This window comes from Pseudophryne corroboree, chromosome 4 (genome assembly GCF_028390025.1).
Source record: "Pseudophryne corroboree isolate aPseCor3 chromosome 4, aPseCor3.hap2, whole genome shotgun sequence".
Lineage (NCBI taxonomy): Eukaryota > Metazoa > Chordata > Amphibia > Anura > Myobatrachidae > Pseudophryne > Pseudophryne corroboree.
The window spans coordinates 636,269,186-636,288,953 of record NC_086447.1 but is presented as its reverse complement, the minus strand read 5'-3'; the positions used below and the strand labels follow the sequence as shown (position 1 = coordinate 636,288,953).

Sequence of the window (19,768 nt, the reverse complement as noted above, 5' to 3'; positions counted from 1 at the left end):
CCAGGGGTGAAGCCCGAGGCTGTCCCCCCCATCCAAGGGCTGCGGATGGGAGGCTGATAGCCGTTTTGTAAAAAAATAAATATTGTTTTTAGTAGCAGTACTACAAGTCCCAGCAAGTCTCCCCGCAAGCTGGTACTTGGAGAACCACAAGTACCAGCATGCGGAGGAAAACCGGGCCCGCTGGTACCTGTAGTACTACCACTAAAAAAATACCCCAATAAAAACATAAGACACACACCTTGATAGTAAAACTTTAATGCATACATCCACACCTCCATATACACATACTTACCTATGTTCACACGAGGCTACTAAAAACAATATTCATTTTTTTACCAAACGGCTATCAGCCTCCCATCGGCAGCCCTTGGATGGGGGGGGGCAGCCTCGAGCTTCACCCCTGGTCCTTGGGTGGCTTGAAGGGGTCCCCACTCCTCCAGGGTACCCCGGCCAGGGGTGACTAGTTGGTTATGTAATGCCAGGGCCGCCGGGGCTTAAATATGGGGGAACCCCTATCATTTTTTTACCCATATTTTTGCAACCAGGACCGGCTCAAGGAGCCCGAGGCTGGTTTTGCTTAGGAGGGGGGACCCCACGCATTTTTTTTCAAAAAATATAAGACTTTCCCATCCCCTTCCCACTGATAAACATGCACGGATCTCATGGATCCGTGCATGCCTATCCAAACACGGTAAATAAAAGCAGGTCTGTTTTTTTTTAGCACTTTTTCACGAATTGTATTTCAGCACGGCAGTGTTTGGCTATTGTCTGCAGTGTTTGCGATTTGCACTTTTTAGTAAATTACCGATTTCTACCAAATTTGCAGGCGTATTTGACCGATGGTGTATTGATTCGTGATTTTTTCCTAGGACTTCCAAAATATTACGAATGCCCTCATCACTACCGAGATTTTTGCTTAGTAAATTACCGAAATGACACTTTGAAGAAAAAACGGCATCTCGGTCAAAATCGGGACCTTAGTAAATATACCCCTTTGTTTATTTGTAGCAGTTATTTAAATGCATTTATACTAGTTTATAAATTAACCCTATAGCATGATAAAGATAGCCTGACAGCTTTAGAAGCATTATAAATGGTGTTGGATAAAATATTTTAACAATATTGGCATATTGTGAATTATAATTATTAAAATGAATAATTATATGTTGACCTTTGGTTAGTGCAGTGATTCTCACACTGTGTGCCTAGGCATCCTGGGGGGTATCCATTTGGATGGTCGACCATATTATGGTTGACAGTCATTAGTCGACCACTATTGGTCAACATTGACATGGACACATGGTCGACACATGAAAATGGTCGACACATGAAAAGGTCGACATGAGTTTTTAAAAAAAAATATTTTGGGGAACTTTTCCATACTTTGTGATCCACGAAGCATGGCGAGCGAAGCGAGCCATGCGAGGGGACGCGGTGCACTAATTGGAGTTCCCCGTCACTTTACGCAGAAAACGACACCCCAAAAAGTAAAATAACGCATGTCGACATTTTCATGTGTCGACCTTTCATGTGTCGACCATTTGTCCATGGCGACCATGCCAATGTCGACCAATAGTGGTCGACCTAATGACTGTCGACCATAACATGGTCGACCATTCATACCGGAACTATCCTTCGGTGCCTCAGGGAACAGACTGGGATGCCCTGGGTTGGTGTTTTAGGACCAATTCAATTTTTTATGGTCAATGTTATAGGCAAAACTAGTACTGGTGGCTACCAATTATAAAATATGTGGACAAACAGAGGTGAATCCTGTCCCTCACCACATAACTGACCTTATGGAGACATATAAACACAATGTACTCAATTTTATATTTTTTCTGAATTTCTTAATAAGAAACTTTTGACCCAGGGGTGCCGTGAAAAAAATTCTGATACTCTAGGGCACCTTGACTCAAATTTTTTTAGAAACTACTGGGTTAGTGAGTTCTTTTGTTAGTAAAATATTGTCTACTAATTCCAGTAATAACAGCAAATAAAGCAGACAGGTACCTTAAACATGTTTGTGTCTACAGTGAGAACATCAGCCATCTCTACAGGACAATGGTGAGTAGAGAGCAATGCCTTGTTCAGTAGAAAAATGTTGGCACATCAGCAGCAATATTATCAAATTGTTAAATGTTACTGGAGTAAAGCAGATCCTTTGAAAGTATCTTAAGTGGATAATTTTATCTCAGATATAATAACAAATCACAAAGTGAAGGTTTATAGAATCAGGAAAGTCGTGTCTCAGTTCTGTAAGCCTTTATGTACAACCTAAAGCCTATTGAGTTTATTCAAACAAGGAACTTTTGTCCTTTCTAGGTGGCAGAAATACAAATTAAGCCCATACCAGCCAGTGGAGCCTAACTCATCTTTGAGATGTACCCTACAGCTTCTCCTTATAACATACATTAATTAAAATTGTATGGTAATCTGCAGCATATATAGGACCCAGACATTGATGGTTCTCTTGCACTAACCAAAATGTGTCCTGGAAATAAATTTATACAAGTTTAATCTCCCATATCTGAAAATGCCTGTGACCAGAAGTATTTTGGAATTTTCCATATTTTGGAATAATTGCATACCCTAATTACTGTAGTTATTTTGGGGATAGGACCCAAGACTAAACACGAAATGCTTTATGTTTCATATACACATTACAGGTTGAGTATCCCATATCCAAATATTCCGAAATACGGAATATTCCGAAATACGGACTTTTCTGAGTGAGAGTGAGATAGTGAAACCTTTGTTTTCTGATGGCTCAGTTTACACAAACTTTGTTTAATACACAAAGTTATTATAAATATTGTATTAAATGTCCTTCAGGCTGTGTGTATAAGGTGTATATGAAACATAAATGAATTGTGTGAATGTACACATACTTTGTTTAATGCACAAAGTTATATAAAATATTGGCTAAAATGACCTTCAGGCTGTGTGTATAAGGTGTATATAAAACATAAATGCATTCTGTGCTTAGATTTAGGTCCCATCGCCATGATATCTCATTATGGTATGCAATTATTCCAAAATACGGAAAAATCCGATATACAAAATACCTCTGGTCCCAAGCATTTTGGATAAGGGATACTCAACCTGTATATACAAAGCCTGAAGGTTATTTTATACAATATTTGTAATAATTTTCTGCATAAAGCAAAGTTTGTGTACATTGATCCATCAGAAAGTGCAGTTGTCACTATCTATGTATCGCTCAAATTTTTTTGGATTTCAGAATATTTTTGATATCGGATTTTCAGATATAAGAGACTCAACCTGTAGTATTATTATTATGCTTGCAGAGTAAACAGCAGATGTAGCATGTAGGTAATTTGGTGCAGCCATGCAGCATGTTTATTTTAAATATTGTGTTTTAATGAACTAACCCTATGATCACTGACGTATCTATAATGGGTGCAAGGTTTGCGGTGCACATGGGCCCCTGGGCACTCTGCACCCATTTAACCATACTCACCTCTCAGTTGGGCCGACGCTTACTGCAGAGCAGCAAAAATCACTTGGAAAATGGCCACCGTGGCAATTTCTATTGATTCACACATACGCAATAGAGATATCCCAGGGAACGTATGCGAAGTAGACTATTGCACAATGTCAGAGTCTACTGCACTGCCAGAGGGGGCCCAATCAGGGACTGCACATGGGTCACCTCCCATCTTAAAATGCCTCTGTGTACGATTCTAATTGTAAAGAACATTTTCAGTTTATTTATCAAATTGAGAAACAGAAACCTCAATCTATACTTATGCACAGAGCTGGATTAAGAGGAGGCATAGGGGGCAAGTTACCCGAGGTTCCCCTTCTCAGGGGGTCCCTGTCACATTTAATCACCACTGCAGTGCAGACTCGGACTGCACGGCAGTGCACTGCTACCTGAACTGAAGAGAAGAGGCAGCCAGAGGTGGAGTCTGAGAATGGGACAGGGCTACACGGCACTGTGCTGTAAAGTCAGTTCCAGCCAGTCCAGCAGCATGGGAGAGAGGAGGGGAGGACTGGGGCCTGACTATACAGCAGTAGCCAGCCTAAATGGTGAGAGTGACTCAGGGAAGGGGCACTGTATATGTGTGTGTATGTATGTATGTATGTATGTATGTATGTATGTATGTATGTATGAATGAATGAATGAGTGAGTGAGTGAGTGAGTGAGTGAGTGAGTGAGTGACTACTACTATATAAATGTAACTGCATGACTGTATATGCGTGTGCATGTGTGTGATAGTATGTATGTGTATAAATGTGATCTTATGTATGTATGTTTATAGGTGTGTGACTATGTATGTGTGCATACATGTGTGTGACTGTATGTGTATATGTGTGTCACTATGTTTGCATATGAATAGGTGTGTGATTTTTTTTGTATGCAAGCATGTATGTACTATTATCTCCTTTTTCTCTTACATCCTAGAGGATACTGGGGTCCACATTAGTACCATGGGGTATAGACGGGGCCACTAGGAGCCTTGGGCACTTTAAGAAATCAATAGTGTGCACTGGCTCCTCCCTCTATACCCCTCCTACCAGTTTAGAAAATGTGCCCGGAGGAGCCGGTCACGCTTGGGAAGCTCCTGAAGAGTTTTCTGCATTTATTTTCTATTTTATAATTTTCAGGCAGGTCTGGTTGGCACCAGACTGCCTGCTTCGTGGGACTTAGAGGGGGACACTGCCTAACCTCCCTAGGGTTAATGGTCCCATTCTCCGCTGACAGGACACTGAGCCCCACCACGGCGAGCGTACAGACCCGCAGCACGCCGCCACCCCTAACAGAGCCAGAAGACTGAAGAGAGGTGAGTTGGTGGCCGGTGTCCCGGTTAGCGGGTCGCCGGCTGTAATGGTGGCATAAGGGTTGGAGCGCAGCGCTGCGTGCATGCTGTGCTCCAGGCTTCAGATGCACTGTGTGAACCCTGTGAGGGGCGGCTGGAGCCACTACTATTACCCACAAACTGGCATACCTTACAGGGGTTGTAACCCACAGTAAACTTTATTCTGCACCTCAGCTAGTATAATACCCGGGAAGACCGCACGCCATTACGGGGGCGGGGCCTTCACTATGAGCGGATCCAGCAGCTCACGAGCACCATTTTCCCATCTGCAGCTTACACAGGCAGCCTGCCAGGGAAGCGCAGCTCCTCCACAAGGACTCCAGAGCACCTCAGCGGTACCAGGGGGTCATAGCAAAGGGGGGGGGGGGCAATATTTTGGTGTAATAAGCTTTATTAAGGGTACTTAGTTTGCGACCCAGCTAAGTTTGTACTTTAGCTATAGGGGTGCTGTGTGGCTGGCTCCAATATACTCTGTCTCCCTAGAAGGGCTCTGTGTGGGTTAACTGTGCTTTTAACCTATTCCTCACTGTGTGTGTGTGTGTGTGTGTTTTACATTTATCATGTCAAAGGAGTGTGTATCATGCACAGCAGAGTGCTTTTCTCAATCTGGGGGATCTCTGCAGTGTACTCAGGATAGTAGTACACATTCTCAGGCTAATGGATCTGAACCTGTATGGTTAGATTCATTAAAAGGGATGATTTCAAATATTTCAAACAAATGATCCCAAAATGAAAAGAAGATGCAATATTTAAGGCAATCTGTAGATGACCTGATGAATAGAGATTCAGTGGTCATTCCGGCGTCTCAGACTCCTGCTATTTGTCCACAAAAGCGTACTCTGGCCAAAATCATGCAGGCTGATACTGATGATGATGCTGATGCTGTTGATGTATCAGACCCAGAGGAGGGGGAGGTGGACTTGGTGGGGGGGGGGGGGGGGTTGCAGCTTTAACAGGGAATACAGGCCCTGATTGAAGCTATAAGAGATGTCCTGCACATTCCTGACAAGGTGTCAGCGGACGAGGAGTAATCCTTTTTTAATGTGAAAAAGAATCCTCTGCTACTTTTCCTGCTTCTAAGGAATTAAATTCCCTCTTCGAAGCAACTTGGATTAATCCTGACAGGAAGTTTCAGATTCCAAAACGTTTACTCACATCCTTCCCGTTTCCTCAGGATAACGTAAGATAGTTTTACCTGTTCCTGGGGCAGCTTCATTGAAGGATGCTGCAGACCGCAAGATTGAGATCACTCTCAAATCTCTGTACACAGCTGCAGGGGGGCCTAAAGACCCACTGTAGCTTGTGCATGGATCACTAGGGCCATTGCAAAATGGTCAGGTAATCTAATTGACGGATAAGATTCCTTATCCAGGGGGGGAATTATTTTACTCCTACAGCATATACAGGATTCTGCTAACTTTATGGTGGAAGCCATAAAGGAGATTGGATTGCTCAACGCACGCACCACTGCCATGGCAGTGTCAGCACGCAGGGGCTTGTGGCTACGCCAGTGGACTGCGGATGCGGATTCCAGGAAAGGTGTGGAAAGCCTACCTTTCATCATGCCTGGATCCATGGGTAAAAGATCGTCCAGGGCTACAGACTGAAGTTTCAGGAACTCTCATCTCACAGATTCTTCAAATCAGGCTTACCAGCTTCACTGGAAGCAAGTATGACCTTACAAGCAGCAATTAAAAAACTGGTACAGACTCAGGTCATTGTTCCAGTTCCACGTCAACTACAAAACAAGGGTTTCTATTCCAACCTGTTTGTGGTACCAAAACCGGATGGTTCGGTGAGGCCCATTCTAAACCTCAAGTCACTGAACACGTATTTACGGGTGTTCAAATTCAAGATGGAGTCACTGAGAGCGGTGATCTCAGGTCTGGAGGAGAGAGAATTCCTGGTGTCTCTGGATATCAAGGATGCGTACCTTCATATTCCGATTTGGCCGCCTCATCAGGCTTATCTAAGGTTTGCATTGCAGGACTGTCACTACCAGTTCCAGGCCCTGCCCTTTGGGCTCTCCACGGCACAGAGGGTGTTTACCAAAGTGATGGCGGAGATGATGTTTCTCCTCCGCAAGCAAGGTGTGAACATAATACCGTACCTGGACGATCTGCTGATAAAAAGCACCATCCAGGGAGAGGTTAATACACAGTATAGCCCTCTCCACACAACTGCTCCGGGATCACAGGTGGATTCTGAACCTGCTGAAATCTCACCTGGAACCAACATGGAAGCTTCCGTTCCTGGGGATGATACTGGATACGGAGGTACAGAAGGTATTCCTTCCTCTGGAAAAGGCATTGGTAATTCAGTCAATGGTACAGGATGTACTAAGGCCGACCTGGCTATCGGTGCATCTGTGCATTCGCTTCCTGGGAAGGATGGTAGCCTTTTACGAGGCACTGCAGTATGGAAGGTTTCACGCAAGGCCCTTCCAGCTGGATCTGCTGGACAAATGGTCCGGATCGCATCTCCACATGCACCAGAGGATACGTCTGTCACCAAAAGCTAGGATTTCTCTTCTGTGGTGGCTACAGACTTCTCACCTGACTGAGGGCCGAAGGTTCAGGATTCAAAATTGGATTCTAACTAACCGCGGATGCAAGCCTCAGAGGTTGGGGAGCAGTCACCCAAGGGGAACACTTCCAAGGAAAATGGTCAAGTCAGGAAACCATTCTTCCGATCAACATTCTGGAACTAAGGGCCATATACAACGCCCTTCTACAGGTGTCTCATCTTCAAGATCGAGCCATCCAGGTCGGACAATGTGATGGCGATGACGTACATAAACCAACAGGGCGGAATAAAGAGCAGAGCAGCACTGTCAGAGTTGACAAGGATTCTCCTCTAGGCAGAGAGACACACTCTGGCACTGTTAGCGATCTTCATTTCGGGAGTGGACAACTAGGAAGTAGACTTCCTCAGCAGACACGAGCTCCACCCAGGAGAGTGGGGCCTTCACCCGGGGGTGTTCGAATGCTTGACTCGTCAGTGGAGGACTCCACAGATCGACATGATGGCCACTCGTCTCAAGCTCCAGCGGTATTGCTCCAAGTCAAGAGACCCACAGGCAGTGGCAGTGGAAACTCTGGTGACTCTGTGGGTCTATCAGATGGTGTATGTCTTTCCACCACTTCCGTTGATCTCAAGAATTCTCAAAAGAATGAAGAGGGAAAGGGTTCAAGCAATTCCCATTGCTCCGGATTGGCCAAAAAGGGCTTGGTACGCAGATCTACTGGACATGCTTCTGGAAAACCTGTGGCCTCTACCTCTTCGGGAGGATCTTTTACAACAGGGGCCATTCGTCTGTCAAGACTTACCGCGGCTACATTTGACAGCATGGAGGTTGAGCGTCAAATTCTAGCCCGGAAAGGGATTCCAGACAGGGTAACTCCTACCTTTATCCAAGACAGAAAAGGGGTAACGTATAAACATTACCACCCAATTTGGAGAAAATACGTCTCTTGGTGTGAAAACAGGAAATTTCCTGCGGTGGAATTTCAACTTTGTCGTAATGGTCCAGATTTCGGCCTTGTCCATTTTCTTCCAGAAACAGTTGGCTTCCCTTCCTGAGGTTCAGGCCTTCTTGAAAGGAGTTCTACACATCCAACCACCTTTTGTGCCTCCCACGGCATCTTGGGATCTCAACGTGGTGTTGCAGTTTCTACAATCAGATTGGTTTGAATCTTTACAGGAGGTAGATGTAAAGTTTCTTACGTGGAAGACTGTCACACTATTGGCCTTGGCTTCGGTAAGGCATGTGTCGGAATTGGGGGCTTTGTCTCACGAGAGCCCCTATTTGATTTTTCATGATGATCAAACTAAACTCAGAATTCGTCAGCCAAAGGTGGTGTCTGTGTTTCATATCAACCAACCTATTGTGGTGCCAGTGGTTACCGACGCCTCTTCTACTTCAAAGTCCCTAGATGTTGTGAGGGCTTTAAAAATCTATGTGAAGCAAACGCTCATCAGAGGAAATCGGACTCGCTGTTTGTGCTTTATGATCCCAAGAAAATTGGGTGTACTGCTACACAGCAGTCTATTGCTCGCTGGATCACGCTTACTATCCAGCATGCTTACTCTACGACAAGTTTGCCGGTTCCTAAATCTGTTCATGCCCACTCTACTCGGTCCGTGGGTGCTTCCTGGGCGGCTGCCCGGGGTGTCTCAGCTTTACAGCTCTGCCGAGCAGCTACTTGGTCTGGTTCGAACACGTTTGCTAAGTTCTAGAAGTTCGATACTTTGGCCTCTGAGGACCTTCAGTTTGGTCAATCAGTTCTGCGGGAACCTCAGCACTCTCCCACCTGGTTTGGGGGCTTTGGTATATTCCTATAGTACTAATGTGGACCCCAGTTTTCTCTAGGACGTAAGAGAAAATAAGATTTTAATGACCTACCAGTAAATCCTTTTCTCATAGTCCGTAGAGGATACTAGGCGCCTGCCCAGTGCTTCGGGTTTCCTGCATGGTTACTTGGTTAAGTATTGTTGTTGGTTCAGTTGTTGCTGTTCCGGTTCATGTTGGGTTAACATGTTTTTTCTTCTTGTTTGTGTGTGCTGGTTCGAATCTCACCACTATCCTTTCTGAATCCTTCTCTCAAGATATGTCCGTCTCCTCGGGCACAGTTTGTAGACTGAGTCTGGTAGGAGGGGCATAGAGGGAGCCAGCGCACACTATTGATTTCTTAAAGTGCCCAAGGCTCCTAGTGGACCCATCTATACCCCATGGTACTTATGTGAACTCCAGTATCCTCTACGGACTACGAGAAAAGGATTTACCGGTAGGTAATTAAAATCCTATTTTTTCTGAAAATGTACAGTAGCCCATATATATGAAAAGTATGAAAATTGGTGTGTGTGTGTGTGTGTGTGTGTGTGTGTGTGTGTGTGTGTGTGTGTGTGTATATATTTAAGTATATATCATTTTCCAAGAAAAAGGCATTCACCATTCACCAGGGACTTTGCAGCATAAACACCAACAGCTTATTACTCACTAAGTGGAAAACATAGCAGCAGTCAACTTTTCGGTCACTGAGAGAGACCTTCCTCAATGCGCAGTTCCACAGTGTGCTCAAGACAGGGGGAAGCCCGGCAGCTGGGATAGTGATGTACACTCACCCTGCATGATGTGTGATCACATCCCCTTTTCATGTACATGCCAAAACCTTGCACACATGAACCCGATCCCCAAATCCCTAATTTTACTCTTTAGGGCCCCCTCAGTCTTAAGTGCCAAGTGGCCTCCCAAAGCCACACCCGGGAGAGACTTCCTAGTGAGTACACACTTTCACCGCCCTCACACCCCCTTCTCCCCTTTTTCCGCTGTACTGTGTGGTCCACTGAGCAGCTGCTGTGAGGTACAAAAGTACACCTGTTCGGCCGCATACGCCACCCTGTGTAGCCCCTGGTACCCTCCTCTACAGTTCACGTATATATTTTTTCCCTTACCTCTAAAGAGGGCCCGTGGCAACACCTCCTCAGATTGGCCATGCCTCCAATTAGTATCGGGACCCATCTCCGCTCTGTACGGCCCTGTGCACATGTGCCATCTTCCCAAATATTGCTGGGAAGATGGTGCCACGTAGGGGAGGGGAGGGGAGAGGGCACTTGCCAGAGATGGTAGAATGAGGAGGTGCGGGGGGGGGGGGGGGGGGGGCGCTGCTCAGAGGAGAGGGGCCTGCTAAACAAGGGAACCCTCAGACGTTATTACATCCATGGCTCAGGAGAAGGAACAGTGTGCTTTCTTTCTTTCTTTCAAATGCAATATATGTCCATCTTGGGGAAGAAAATTCAATTAATTCCTATAACTTCAAATCCTCGACCCCAAATGTTGGAGAAGTGACGCAGCAGCAATGGCAGTCATTTCCATGCAGCTGGTTTCCAGGCCAGGTAGGTGAAAAAATCAGACTAAACAGTAATTGAGGTTCATTCAACTGTACATGTGCTGCTCAGCTGCTCAGTATACAGCAGTCAGAGTAGTCAGACAGCTAAGCCAGCCCATGTCTACCCATGGCCTGGGATATATTCTGAATAGTAATAATTGGATAAATGCTACACAGAAATGGGATAAAAACAATATGCATAATAATGGTATACATACTAGTACTACATATATAATAAATATGTAGTATGTATACCATTATTATGTAGTCTTTATACTATTTTTATGTAGTTTGTGTGTATACAGTATATGTCTGTATATTTGTTCCCCAGTCACCCTCTGCCTCTCGCTGGCATGCTCTGCCTCGCCCCGTCACCTTTTGCTTCGCCCCATCACCCTCTGCCTCTCATTGGGGGTCATTCCGAGTTGTTCGCTCGCTAGCTGTTTTTAGCAGCCGTGCAAACGCTAAGCCACCTCCCTCTGGGAGTGTATTTTAGCTTAGCAGAAGTGCGAGCGAAAAAATCGCAGAGCGACTACAAAAATAAATTGTGTAGTTTCAGAGTAGCTCCAGACCTACTCCTAGCTTGCGATCACTTCAGACTGTTCAGTTCCGGATTTGACATCACAAACATGCCCTGCGTTCTCCCAACCACGCTGGCGTTTTTCTTGGCACGCGTTTTTTCGAACACTCCCTGAAAACGGTCAGTTGACACCCAGAAACGCCCACTTCATGTCAATCACTCTGCGGTCAGCAGTGCGACTGAAAAGCTTCGCTAGACCTACTGTAAAACTACATCGGCCATTGTGAAAGTACGTCGCGTGTGCGCATTACGCCGCATACGCATGCACAGAAGTGCCGCTTTTTTGCTTCATCGCTGCGCAGCAAACATTTTCAGCTAGCGATCAACTCGGAATGAACCCCATTGTTTCCATCTGCCTTGCCCCACCGCCCTCTGCCTTTCCCCGTCATTCCCTGCCTCTGTTACCCATTACCTCTCCCCATGCGGTAAGCGAGGGGCAAAAGCAAATGTTTGAACCTGGGTCCACCACTCGCATGTTCCGCCACTGATGTCAGGTATATGACCATTAAGTACTATATATGCTAATTCCTAAAATATCTAAATCTACGTCTGAAGTATTTTATCTGTTTTTCCACTTTAACATTTTAGCTGACTCTTTCTATTCATTTTTGTGGCTGCTTTCATAGTTTCCATTAGCGCTTTCTTCAAGTGAAGTTGCAGAGAAAGCCAGAAGAAGATAGAAAACACCTGCAAGTTCATCCTGTGTGAAGTATCCAATGGAAAACAAATCTACCCTAAAATTCTTAATGGTATTGTTTCATTATGTTATAATGTCCATTATTTGTTTTTGTTTTGTTTGTTTTTTAAATGAAGCACATTTACACTTGGACAGATTTAACCCTGTATGTACAAGGCCAGGGCTACAGATAACTCCTCAGGTAGAGAATGGCATTGTTTTAACATGTCTCTCATTGACATTAAAAGTGACTATATAGTGACCAGTGATGCTGCTCTAGCCTCTCAGAACCCCTGAGCATGTGTGTTCAGGTTAAATTGAGACACGAATACATCTCATGCACACTTATAAGAAACACCACCAGTCCACCTATCAGACCATAGGCATCATTAGGAGGGTGTGGGAGGTGCACCTAGGCATAACCAGATTAAGGTGGGGGTGCAGGGCACACTGTACCCTGGGCCCCCTTCTGTCAGGGGGCCCCCTGGCCAGAACACACTGCTCTTCCTCTTGTACAGCAGCAGAACCAGGCAGCCAGAATGTGTGCGGGACAATATACAGTGCAGCCAGAGACACAGGAGTATCAGCATTTATGAGCTACTAACGGAGCGTCCCAATCAGGGAATTGGTGGGGGAGGGAGGAGATATAAGTGATCCAGGGATCGCAGCTTCTCCTATTCCCCGCCTGGGTGTCTGGGTCCTATGCAACCTGTTATCTAATGAGAGCATTTGGGTCTAGAGAGAGACACACACAGTAAGTCCTCCTGAGTCCTGTACTAGTTTATAAGTAGCACAGATGCTGCTGCTATTGCATTTTTGAAAGCTAAATTATAGATTTTATTTTGTGTATTTTAAGGTTAAGTTGTTTTTGTTCAACTACAAGAAAACTTTATAAATAGTTAACTCTTAATTAGCTGGAGCTATAAACAATACTCAGGCACTATTAAACTACTGGTTTAAATTTAATATACACAATCCATACTGTATCTCCCACCATGACCCATTCCAGGAGGGACAAAATTCTCTCTACCTGGACTTCCCTCTTAATTTATGATTGCAATCACCGGTGTTGAACTACCTTTCTTATCAATTATATAGTTCAATACAAGTTAGGCCAATCATGTATGAAAAGGGAAGTCTAGGTAGAGAGCATTTTGTCCCTCTTTGAATGGGTCATGTAGGGAGGTATGCACAATCTAATATATACCCCCCTTCCCCCGGCCCAGCCTTTTTTAAGTGCCATGGGCCTACCTAAGGCTTAGTCTGTCCTGTACCTGAGTGTCACCTTCTGAGAGGGTGACACCAAAATGCCAGCTTCTCCTCAGTGGCCGTGAGCCAGTTGCTTCACTGTGACATTATCATGCAGCGCCCGGCTCTTGTCACTGGGGAGACTAGAGAGAGAGAGTCTCTGGAGGCAGCCCAGCATCTATGGGAATGCTGGACATGCCCCTGAATGAATGATCCCACGCACCTTTCCACACGGCAGTGGCCTTTTTTTCGGCTGCGCATGGCTGTGACATGTGGGCTGTTCTGTTTGATGCACCAGATGTCGCCGACCCAGACATCAGACCTCTGCATGCACATCCTGGCCTGCAAATTCATGCACTTCTCCATAAAAAAGGATGCAGCTGTACCAAGGTCATATAAGAGCAATTGTACTGCAGGCATGTACATATGTGACCTAAGTCTCTGTCGTACAGTGTAGGGCCAAGAGTTGCAAATTGCACACAAAGTGGGACATTGCCGCTTTAATGGGTGGCCTGTAGCACTACCTCATTTATACATGTGCTGGAGTTTGTGAAGATCAAGAATCAGAATACGAATTAGATGGTTTTAGTACCAACCAAGTGTATACACTAATGTAATAAATGTGCAATGTACAAATTTGTGTCACAAGTAATCAGAGCCGGCCCTAACCAATATGATGCCCTAGGCAAGATTTTGGCTGGTGCCCCCTAGCACCACCGCTGGTTCCGCCTCTGACCTTGCACCTCTTTCCCAGCACCATCACCCCTCACCCATAGCAGTCCTTATTTTGGTGTTTATACCCCCTATATTTTAAATAGGAACAGTTTGCACATTTGGCGCACAGCCCAAAAAGGGGTGTGTTTTTGCTGGCAAGAGGCATGGCCACACAATAGTAACCCCAATTCCAATTATGCCACACAGTACTGCAACTTTATTCACATTTGATCATGTGATAGTGTCCATAATTCATATTACATCCCACAGTAGTATCACTTTACCTTATAAACGTTACTCCTCACAGTTGTGCCCCTTATTCACATTATCTCACACTGAATTGCTCCTTATTCACATTACACCACACCCTATTGCTCTTTATCCACATTATATGACACAGTAGTGCCCTTTCTATACACAATGTCACATAGTAGAGCAGCTTATACACATAATGCCACACATTAGTAATGCATTTATACACATAATTCCACACAGTAATGCCCCTTACACATATGAGACACATTAATGTCCTTATTAACATAATGCACCTTACACATTATGAGAACCTTTATTAATGTCCTTTTACACATAATGTCCCTTACACATATGCCGTACATTATTAATGCCCTTATACACATATTCTGAACACTACTGCGCAACCAACCCACTCACATGCACACAGCACTCACACTGCCACTAACACTGTGACCTTTGCCCCTGCTTGAATACAGTTGTGTCCTCATAAATCTTGCCTCAATGCTAACTTTGGGCACCTTTTTTTTATGAAAATGCATCTTATTTGCATTGCTATGTGGCTAGGATGCACAAGCAGCTTCTGCTGATTAAAATGATATGCAGCATGCCTATATACTGTGTGATGCTGTGGCTGTATCTGCATATAAAATGCTACACACAGAATATAGGCATGCCGCATATCATTTTAATCAGCAGAAGCTGCTGATGCCCCTAGGCATATCAAATGCCCTAGGCAATTGCCTAGTTTGCCTATGCCTATGGCCGGCTCTGCAAGTAATGAAAACATTCCTGATGCTCTCTAACTGTTATGACCTATCTAATACATAAATGAGACGTGAACTAGCAGTTTCATAAAAAGAAAAGTTGTGATTAAGGATTAATAAAAAAGTCATAGCAGAGAAGATTTGAAGCAATGATTTTGTTGTCAGCAAATTCCCATCTTGGACACGCAAAATCGTAAAGTATGACGTAGAGTATTATGGTACATTTGCAGAAAATTATATTCATTATGTTTTGTTTTTATAAAATCATCCTTAATAATTTTCAGAGATATTAAATATACTCTTTTTATCATCATGTAATTCATTAGTATTAAAATCCGGTGCAGCTATAATAGCCTGTTTGTTACAGCTTACAATCTAAAATTAGACATGAGAAGTGATACAGTAGAGAAGGCACTGGAGTGCAGTCAGCCTGGTCTCGCCCTCTGCACAGTATTATAGCATTGTAATAAAATGTCTGTAGAAGTCTTTGTGTAAATTGTGCACTTCTGTATTGCTATGGTGGTCTGTGTGTAGTGACAGTGTTCTCTTCTGTCTTTCAGCTTCCTGCGGTCTTCCCTCCCTGCCTAGTAGATACACAGAACAGGAACTATCTGGTGACTCCGAGTCAGCTGCCCACTGCTACTTAGGAACCACTTGGCAGCAGCTAGTCCAGCAGGAGCTGCCAGCAGGCTACAGCACAGTCCTCCTCCACAACCATCCATTGTAAAATGAAACACAATTGGCAGTGATTGATTTATAGAAATATCTGGCCGTGAAAAATATATTTAAAATGCCATATTCTGAATAGTTTATATATCACAGTTAATCCAAGATGTAAAATCAAATACTGTTTTGGTATGCCACTGTTTTATAGAGAACTACATGGCTATTCTGACAAGCTACTCGTGGCATAGGAATGTGTTGTCGTAGGTTAACTGTAACTCAGCTTCTGTTCTTACTGTCACTGAAGACAGAAACTCAGCTTTTATCATACTTACATCCGGGAGAGAGCAGCCAGGTCGGCTCAGTAGGTGAGGGGCAGGACTATGATGTGCAGAGGAGGCGGAGGCGGGGGATTGGGGCGTGGTTACCATGTTACATCATTGTAGACATGTCCGCTGATCTGTAATGCAGATATTACCGGCATACTGCGGGGGGCGTAGCTATGATGACGTGATTCATGAAAAGAAGGATTTTGGTGGATTGTTGCGCACTTTGGGAAAGGAATATGCCGCAAACCAATAAAAATACCAAAAAGACACTAACATCAATGTCAAAATTAAGGCACAAACAAAAGTTAGGTATTTGTGATGAGCGCTGTTCCTTCCCAAGGACGTGTGCAAAAATTATTTACTAAATGTCCAATTTCTTAAAAAGACATTTTATTTTCATATCCATGATAATTTGGTGACACAATGCACATTATACATGGATTAGACATACATAAAACATGGAAACATTTAGGTAAAATGATGAAATATTGCACAGACCCTTATTTGCGAGCAAATAGCAGGACAGTCTATGTGCAAATCATAAAATGGTGGAACTTCTGGCTCATACCGTAAGAGGCATGTGGTGTGTGCCTTTGATGTAAATGGGGTTCCAGCTGGCAGCCCAGCAACACACCACACACTTTGCCAATGTAGATGGATATCACGGGTTCCCGGTGAGAGTCCAAGAAGAACAAAGTTCCATTAGTAGCACGGCACCCAGCAAGAATCGCGTCATCGACTGCACGGACCACTCACTTTACTCACTAAGTGGGTGGCCGGGCAGGGAGAGACCGTAAAAATCGGGAAACTGGCCTGCTCTTTGGGAGCCTCCCGGCCATCCCGTGAGAGTAGGCAAGTATGGTTTTTATACAGAATAGTATATATAGAATAGTATATAATTACCAGCAGCGCGAAGGTGCCCAATAATGGAAATAAGGAACGAGCAAATGGTATCTTCCCAATTAGGGCTTCTCCTCTGAGCACCGTCTTGGTATACATTCCACTACCTCACTTTCACTTTAGTTATATGCTGTAGATGACAGATGCAGTCTTTAAATTGTTTCATCATATTATGATATTCAGGCTTGGGTACACTTACAGTAGGTGGTGGTTACCAGCTACATTGAAAACATAATAACATTTTCGGGCTGCTGCAGAGTTTACTAAAAAAAAATGTTAATGTCGCTGTTTTGGGGTTCTGATCAATGGAAAGACCTTCATGCTGAACTGATGAGGAGTAATGAAACATAGGAAGTTGAATAGGTGTTCTGCGCACAGACCAGAGTGGACCAACAAGTTGGGTTGACTCTGGACCACAATCAGTTTTGAACCAGATAACTGGAATCCGCTAGCTAAACTCTGGAACCAATATGAGAAACTCAACTCCAGGCCTGAACCCCAAAACTATGAAGCTGGAACCTGCTTCCAGGAACTCAGGGATCTGAAACAGAGGAGACTCAGCAACCTATAACTAGACTGGAATCTGATAAATTAAGCACTTCACAGGAACTCAGGCTGGGCAGCTGAGATCTGTTTCCTAATATAGGGACATAACCCAGAACCATCACCCAAGCATCCATGGTTGGCCAAACCACCAGAGACTAATCACATGCCTCAACTACCAACCAGTGGAACCAAGAGTATGAACCTCCACTTTAGTTCGTCTCAGAAGCTGATGAAATTTCTGGTGTGATGTATACTTGCTGAGAAGGAAAGACAGAAGCTGAGCATTGGTAGTGTAAAGCGTAAGAGCAACCTGTGGGAACCTGCAATGATCCTAACAAGAGAGTGTGAGATTCCGCACAGACCTGATCCCAAGGGATCTGTTTATATGTGTAGTATTATAACAGACTAACATTTGTGAGGAATCTCAGAATTTATTCATTAGTAAAGCTCCATTGGTGGTGCTCCGATGAGTCATACATTATAACATATGTAAGGAAGAGAAGAAAAGAAAACTCTTTTTGTTGGGACACGCTTAAGAAATGTATTTTTATTGGCATTAAGACATAATATAATAATATATTTATTGATATGCATTAAAACCAACATTCCTTCTGCCTGCTAAAGAGTGGAACTTAACAGAATGTGCAACGGTATAAGTTGTGCATAAGAACACAGTGTGCAAAGCTGCAAAAATTACAAAGTTTACACAAAGCAAGATACATACAGTATGTGCAAGAGATACAGACAATGTAACACTTTAAAAAGGGTAAAAATGCAAGGTATGTTTCAGCCAATGTTGTAAGCGATTCTCAACAATGGTTAGGTATTATCCCGCTAATCACAGATTGTCATGGCTGTATTTATTGGTTTACATGGAATATATATATAGTGAGTAGTAACATATAAAAAATAAAGAATAAGACAGAAGGTAATACTTCTATCTAAAAGGCAAAAATATGGTCAATAGAAATTCACGGATACTGATTATACAGCATAGTAAATGATGTGCCTAACAAAGTAGAAATAATAACTTAAGTATCCAAAAGGCGCACTTGATTATGGTGGCCAATCCCGGGCCATTTTTTAAATTCCGGGGATCGGGATTGAAGAATGTTCAATCCCGGGATACCCGGGATGGGCTGCATTTCAAAGTGTCTTCCATCCCCCCGCCCTGCCCAGGTCAGATAATTTACAACAAACTAACTGGGGCAGGTGAGAGGGACACTTCCCTCGTGTTCTGGCGGCTGGGCGGGCAGTGCGGCATTGAGGTCCTGCTGCTGTGCAGTGTAACGTAAAGTCAGAGGTCACGCTGTGCAGCCGCTGGATCTCACCGCCGGAGCTAGGGGAGGTGAGCAGGGGGAACCGGGCAGTACCTGAGCATCCTGAAGACGCTCAACGCTGCCCAACATAACCAGAAATATGTTGCTGGCTACCCTACACTTGACTCTGGTATCATCTGGATTAATTTCTTACATTAATGAGGAATATAGATACGATTCTATATGTTAGGAAGTGTATGTTGGTTCATAAGTAGTTGGAAGACAGACCCCTAATGTCAGTTGAATGAGAAATAGACTCATATGACCTCCATCCTGATTCTACTGACCCCTGTGTGTTACTGGGAACAGTGAACAGGTGGGTGAGAGTGCAGTGAGGTAGGTCAGGGATGAGGGAAATGAAAGACAAATGAGAGGGATCTGCTTTTGTATGTATAATCGAGTCGCTCCACTTGTTGAAAAAATACTTTTTCTTTTTCATCCACTAGGGGTCACTGGAGTACTCTTGGGATATGGATGGGGCATTAGCAGGGATAGGCACATTTAAATATTTAAATTAGTAACCCTCCACCCGCTCCATACTCCCAAGATGCCTCAGTGTTTTTTTGGTGCCTCACCGGGATGGCACACGTGGAGAATTCCCCACACTTTACTTCTATTTTTTCAACAAGATTTTTTCTGTTTGCTCTCAATCCCTTCCCAGTTTATTAAGAAACTTGGGTTTGGGATTGTCGGCGCTCAGGACCAGAATCAGCATTGCTGATTGGCTTGTCGGCGCTCAGGACCAGAATCAGCATTGCTGATTTAAGCATAGGGCTGCACACAAGGAGCTGGATAGCGCTTGCAGGAGAAGCCCCGTCATAGCCTCCACTGTGATCAGGTAATGAGCAGGCAGGCAGCTCTCACTGCCGCCGCTCCTGTGCATTGTCTTTATTTATTACCAGTTATTTATATAGCGCACACATATTCCGCAGCGCTTTACAGAGAATATTTGGCCATTCACATCAGTCCCTGCTCCAGTGGAGCTTACAATCTAGATTCCCTATCACATGTTCACGCACACACATTTGCACTAGGGTTA

General features: G+C 44.2%; 1 protein-coding gene across 3 annotated transcripts in view; it reads left to right on the top strand.

Moving 5' to 3' along the window:
• Positions 1–18,248, top strand: part of SCAF8 (SR-related CTD associated factor 8) — a 766,315-nt gene extending 748,067 nt beyond the window's left edge. For 2 of the 3 annotated variants that reach the window (XR_010176108.1, XR_010176106.1), the window contains 2 exons: positions 11,942–12,064; positions 15,533–18,248. The gene's annotated coding sequence lies outside the window, so the exon portion shown is untranslated. Of the gene's footprint in view, positions 1–2,036; positions 2,068–11,941; positions 12,065–15,532 lie in introns of all 3 variants that reach the window. The other variant, XR_010176107.1, reaches the window with a different exon arrangement.
• The last annotated feature ends 1,520 nt before the right edge of the window (positions 18,249–19,768 follow it).